Source organism: Helianthus annuus, chromosome 3, assembly GCF_002127325.2.
Source record: "Helianthus annuus cultivar XRQ/B chromosome 3, HanXRQr2.0-SUNRISE, whole genome shotgun sequence".
NCBI classification, from domain to species: domain Eukaryota; kingdom Viridiplantae; phylum Streptophyta; class Magnoliopsida; order Asterales; family Asteraceae; genus Helianthus; species Helianthus annuus.
In genome coordinates this window covers 16891005-16897799 of record NC_035435.2, presented here as the reverse complement: position 1 = coordinate 16897799, position 6795 = coordinate 16891005, and positions in this window count along the sequence as shown.

The window sequence follows — 6795 nt, the reverse complement described above, 5'->3', positions numbered from 1 at the left end:
AAACCCATTCCGATCCGAAACCTGCCTCGTTTCTTTAAGACACTAACCCACATCGACCCATTTATTTAATATTGTCGACCCGCTTTGACCCGAAAATTACAAGATGGAATTTCAAGTGACCCATTGTGACCTATTTAGTTTAAATATCTTACCCAAACCAACCCATATAATTTTAAAAGCAACCCAAATTGACCCACTTAAAAGATGGGTCAAGATTGCCTCCTCTAGTTTTTGTTTAAACTATATTTGATTTTAAGATCAAAGAGATCATTATGGAAAACAAGACATATGTATATCCTAATCCCAATGCCTACCATTCCGGCATTCCCCACAACACAAGCCCTTCAATTTTGATCCTAATTTCATGCCAACATGTAATCAAAAAAGTGGGAAAATATATACTTTTGCATTCCCTATGACCCACTAAAAACGTAATCTTAATATTCTTTTTAAAATAAATGAATTAAATGATAAATAAACTCTTTTATGACTTGATTAGATACTTAAATTTATATAACCATGTTATATCTACACCTTAATATTCTCTGGGTTATGTAATTAGATGAAGACGAGTGGAAATGAAAAGGATAGTCGTTATTCGTTAAGATCGTTTGATAAAATTTTTGTGGTTTCGCTTTTCATTTAAGTTTTAGAAAAAAATGTAAACCAAATAAAAGAATAAATTTGAAATGAAACAATCTCATGATGTTAGTTTTAGAAAAAAAATGTAAACCAAATAAAAAATAAACTTGAAATGAAACAATGTCTTAATGTGTATAAGGTAAAATAGTGTGTGTGTGTGTTTGTGATAAAAAAAGATAGATGCAAAAACAATATAAATGATGGTCCATGAAAGTATAAAGAAAGTGTGTTCGGTTTTGTCGTGAAAGAAAGCCAACATACTCCCTATGAAAAAGGCTACAAATATGGCCCCAACGAGCTCTTATAATAATAATAATAATAATAATCATGGGTGTCTCTTTGTCTCAACCCTTTAGAACACGAGGGTGGGAATTGCTAAAAAGTTAAAGTACAGGGACCGGAGATGATTACCTATTTGCCCCTATGTTCAATATATTGAAATTGAATTGAATGAATTATTCACTAATAGAAAGAATCTAATCTTTTGAAACAATAAGCCTAATGGCTAAACAATATGAGAAAAAGATGTGGAAAGAATCATGGTGTGAAACAATCCTAATAGCTAAACAATATTAGAAAGAGATGTGGAAAGAAAGATTTTTATATCATTCATGGTATGTGTTTACAATAAAATACAAGGAATATATGTAGGAGAGAGAAACTTGGTAAACAAGATACATCTATATATAGAGTTGATAACCATAATAATATTTATTTATAACACCCCCTCTTGGTTATATAAACCAAATACGCGTGGAGATGCTGCCTTGTATGATACCCCCACTCATTTGAATAAGTAGTCTTTAAGTAACGTATGTCGATCTTACCTGAAAGTTGCTCAAAGCTTTTGTATCCAGCAGAATGTCGCTTGATCCATTGAAGTACAATCCCTTATGTTGAGCAATGTCCCTTATCTCTATGATAGAATTAGTGTTCTGTCACCAAGTCGTTAACTGATCACTAACTTTTGATTTTGTTACTATACTTTTGGTGGTGTCATAGGGATCTTAGGACACCCCAAAAGTATAGTAACGAGATCAAAAGTTAGTGATCAGTTAACGCCTTGGTGACACAACACAATAAGTGTTAAGTTAGGGGTGGCGGGCGTTAAAGTGAAATTTGAGGGTGGCAACGGCCAATAGCCAATAGTTAGAGATGACAAAATCTAATAACCCTAATAATTTACATATTAATTAAACCAACTCTTAAGAAGTAAAAAAACTTATATCTGAAAATTCAAACCAAACCCAAACATAAAACACCAAAACAAGCCTCTAAGGCTATATGCGGTACGGGGTTCGTCCCCGCCCTGTCCAGGATCGCGTCGGAACACCGTTCCCCCTAGCGGCGTCCTCCCCGTCTCCCTTCGGACGATTGTGATGGCCCTCCCCCTCTCTCACACGCCTATATATATATATATATATATATATATATATATATATATATATATATATATATATATATTAGGCTCATCCCTCTATTTCCTTAGTTTCATCCCCTCTGTCCCATCCTCATACCCATCCTACGTGGCGGATCATCCTCCAAGGATGGACCATCACCATAACGCATAGCCTAATATAACCCCACTACACCCTCTTGTGATATAAAGCCTCTCTCTTACGCATTTCACCACTTATTGCATAACACCCCCTATATACACAGTTCTACATAGTTTTCAATTCATGTATTTACAAATATGGTATTTTCAAAGATTGCTTTTTGGTGTCTATTTGCATCCTTTTAGACCCATCTTTCTTGCTTTTAATGATGAATACAAGAATCCTAGCATGAAAGTAAACAAACTTTTGACCCTCTTTTACAAAGTGAAACATTAGAATCAACGTCAAGTTACACACTTTGGTCAAAAAGCATCACGATGGACTGAGCAGTTAGAAAGTTATCGATATATGGTTATCTAATCGTCATATTACATCATTCAACGATCATATTATATCAAACATCGACTTGGTGCAACGTTACTAGTACCAAAAATGATACATTCATAAATAAACCAATATTAAGCTTGAGCGAACGAAAGTAAGAAACATTATAAAATGAAAGAAACCTCACCCTAAGGTGAGTATAAGACCATCCATAATAAAGTATATTAAAAACACCTAAAACATTTAAACATGTCTAGTCAGCAACCACATCAGAAAAACACCTATTCTTTAAAAACATCAAAAACCAACCCAATAAGAAAACTTAAAAACACTTCCACATCACCGTCACCTTTTACATCAAAAAGCCTCTCCCAGAGGCGGAACTATAATGTTAGAAGCTATAGCACGGGCTACGATTCAACCTCTTATTCGTACTATTTTTTTTTTCGGTTTTATACAAATGATATCCCTAAATAAAATACGAGGATACCCCTAAGTAAAAAACATGATACTTGATATTACTAAAATCCCATTTTTTACAAGCCCAAACATTTTACAACCCGAAAACTTGTAGAATAATTAAGCCTAAATGATAAAATAAGCCCAGATTTTAACAACAATAGAATTGAAAAGAAGGCCTAAATATAATTGATAAAGTTAGCCAAAGACCCAAACAATAATCTATTAAGTATTTGTTTTACTTTATTTATCACCGTTTTTTTATTATTGTATGATTGCACGGTAAAAAGAACCGGGATACCCCTAAATTAGTGGGCTAGCTCCGCCACTGCTGCCACATATCCCACCTTTTCTTCATTTTTTCATGTTCGTGAGGAAATGCGGATAGGAAAAATGTACCCAAAATAGGTAAAATTGAATGAGGTAGAAATATGAGAAAAATGAAGTATAAAAATGCGTTATTGTGTGAAAGCTCTAAAACCCTGAACAACCAAACGGTCCAAACTGTATCGTCATTCAAACTTATACTTTCCTTTGTAATAATATATTATATTATGTGTTGGGAAGGTTTTGTTAAACTTTGTTATAACTAATATATCATTTTCCCTTTCATTACCTTTCATTTATACGATTTGTTGATTTTTCCTTTGAGTCAAAACCTAACTGGATTTGTTAACTGAAAATGAACTTGAATCGACTCAAGCATGAAATAGACTACTAACCAAACAAGCTTTCCAAGTAACTGAAATAAATTATAACCGAATTAATAAGTCACAAAAATCTAAACACAACATCTTGTTTATATAGTCCATAATGTCCCACAATTTGAAATAGATTATGGTGAGGGAATGCCCTAATTAACCACTATAATGTTGTTAATGAGAGTTGACCAAGGAAGAAGTCAAGGAGATAATCGATAAGTGACATGACTTGCGAGCGGTTTAGATGTCCAACAAAAGACGTACATGATGTCGACCGATTGCAAACTTGATCATCTATGACTCCTCAATATAAGGATATATGGTCTCTTTTAAAACTATTATTTAATGAACTTTCTCAAAATTGACTACAATTTGTTGACTTTGAATACAAATGAATGAACACCCGTGTGATGATATGATTTACGTGATATGATATGACTTATATGTACAAATGAAAACAAATCCATCGTTTTTATTCGTATAAAAAATCTCCATTAAAGATATGCAAATAAAAAAATAGACCAAATTTGGTGTGTTTTCGAAAGTGTATTATAGGCACAAAGGTACATGGCCAAAACAAGGTATTTAATCTAAAAACATTGTCTATACTTATAATACTTAATATTATGAATATGTATAGTTAAGATGTTATATTTATGATTTTATTCTTTGTGTAGTCAATGTACAGTTGATCTAAAAAGTTACTTTGTAATAAACCGAACCATGATAGAACTCACAAAGATATTACATAAGTTGTTTAAGAGAATAATATTAGAATGGACCACATCTTTTAAAGAGGATTTGAATATTGCATGCACTCATATATGGTATGACATTTGAGGAATATAATTAAGTACACTTTTTTTTCTTTTCGATTGTCTTAAAATCAAGATCATATTGAACAAAAAACATAAAAAAAAACTATTATATACCTTAGTAAAATACTAATATTATTATTATATATATTTTTGGAGCAGTGAACTTCATGTATAAGGTTACCACACTTTCCAAATCGGAGAGCCCTGTATTGCCCCACTCTGACCATGCTATGTTGTCTTAACCGAGCCCACGTTGGCTTCAAAGTTGGATTTTTTGGTCGTTCCCTCAAAAAACCATACTGCCGGATGCCACCTGACAGTCGTTGTGCCACCACAAGAACAAAATTCTCTGGCGTAACACTAACACATGGTGGGACGAAAGCCCGGCTGGGCTTGAGAATCGAATTGACAACTTCACACAAGGCCCAGTTCAAATCCTTCATTGCATATATCCACCCATATGATACAAGTGAGAATTGATCTTGAATCTTCGTTAAAAAACACAAGCCTCCTTCCACTAGGCCACAAGTGGGGAGACTACTAATATTATTATATACCTTAATAAAATAATATTTGAATAATGGTAATAATAAATATTATTCTATACCTTAGTAAAATACTAAAATGTTTGTTTTGACATAATAATAAAACGAATTATTATAAGTCTTGCATAAAAAAATAGGAATGAGTGGAGATGGGGATGACCGAGACGGGTGTCTGGTTAAAAGAGCACAAGGGTGGCCTCCATTGGCGCCGGTGTCTCCGGTTGAGAGTGTGCGTGTAGACCCCCTTACCTGACATTCTGCACTCCTGTTCCCAACACACTTACTTATACTTACTTACACACACTGAATCTCAATGTTCTTTTCTCGTACTTACTATCTCTTTAAACTAACTGTTTCAAACTGATCATACGCTTTCATGGCATACTAGTAATTTCAACAACAATATATAAGCATATTATAAACAATTAATTAATGGTACATTGTAAAGTCTTTATTGGTGAAAAATCATCTTTCCTTTGGGTACCCTCACCGATTTAAAACGCTTACAACTTGGTTACTATTCATTAACCTGTGAACCCGTTTAAGTGTGTAACACGAGTAGATTAGTGGGGTAAACTTGATATGTTCGAGGTACATGTTTTTAAGAGTGTGCGGAAGGGGGTTGGTGCTTTTGACAAGAATAAAAATAAGTGTCGTGTTTGGGTTGACCGTGTTAGGGCATAGGTTTTTATAATTATGGATCATACATCCTGAGGTGTTGCCTGGGTCAGTTATCGTTATCGGATAGTGCAGTGACTCAGAGGATAAATGATCCTTATTATTACTTGTGATTTCTAACAATTGTTCTTGATGTTTACTAATATTCATGTGCAGGTTATTAACAAAGTGGACTGAGTCTCAGCTGGAATCTCGAGAATAATTCGTTCAAGATGCTGCATGTGCTATTTCCACAAACGGTCATGGGGCTTGAACGTGGTCTTCCAAGATTTTCGAACTTAGTTGTTAGGCTTATTCAAAATGGGTTGATCAAGTGTTAGGTTACACAATTACACACACTCTCTCGCATACACTACGAACCAGAACTCTTACAACACTCATAGCTTTCAGTTGTAAGACACTTGAACAATATCCGAACTTGTAATCTCTTTTCAATTGTGCAATATAGTTGATACTGATAGTTTTCACTATCCGAGATTTTTATGACGGCGATCTACCAGTGATTAAGAGTTTTTCTTCATACAAATCTCTGTGTTTGATTACCTTATTCATTTAATAGTCATTTTATCATTGTTCATCACTTAAGCACTCTACCTCACTTTACAGATTTAGTTACATTAGTGCATGTAACTCCTTGTCTTTCGGCTATCAACGCCACCACATGATGCATGATTAGTAGTCCGCCGCTTTTAACATCATTTTCACAGAATTAGTAAAATAACGTTAACATTAGTGCAATTTTACTTTTGCCCCCCGAGGGCCTACACATATACACATTATATGCGAACACCTCAACGGGGACGTAAAGTACAAGGTTGATGTAATCAACCCATATGTCTTTCTTAAAAGACCGATCTCAAAATTCACCATAGTAGCAACCAACCATTATCGACAAGTGTACATAATCGGGTCACCTGAAGAGATAGAAAAACTATCAAACTACTAAAGAGAGAGTTTGAAATTATAAAGACACTGACATGTCAAAAATTATGCATCGAGTGTTAAAGAAATGGCATATTTAATTATCTATAGTGAGATTGCATCAAGAATATGTTAGCAAGTTTGATAA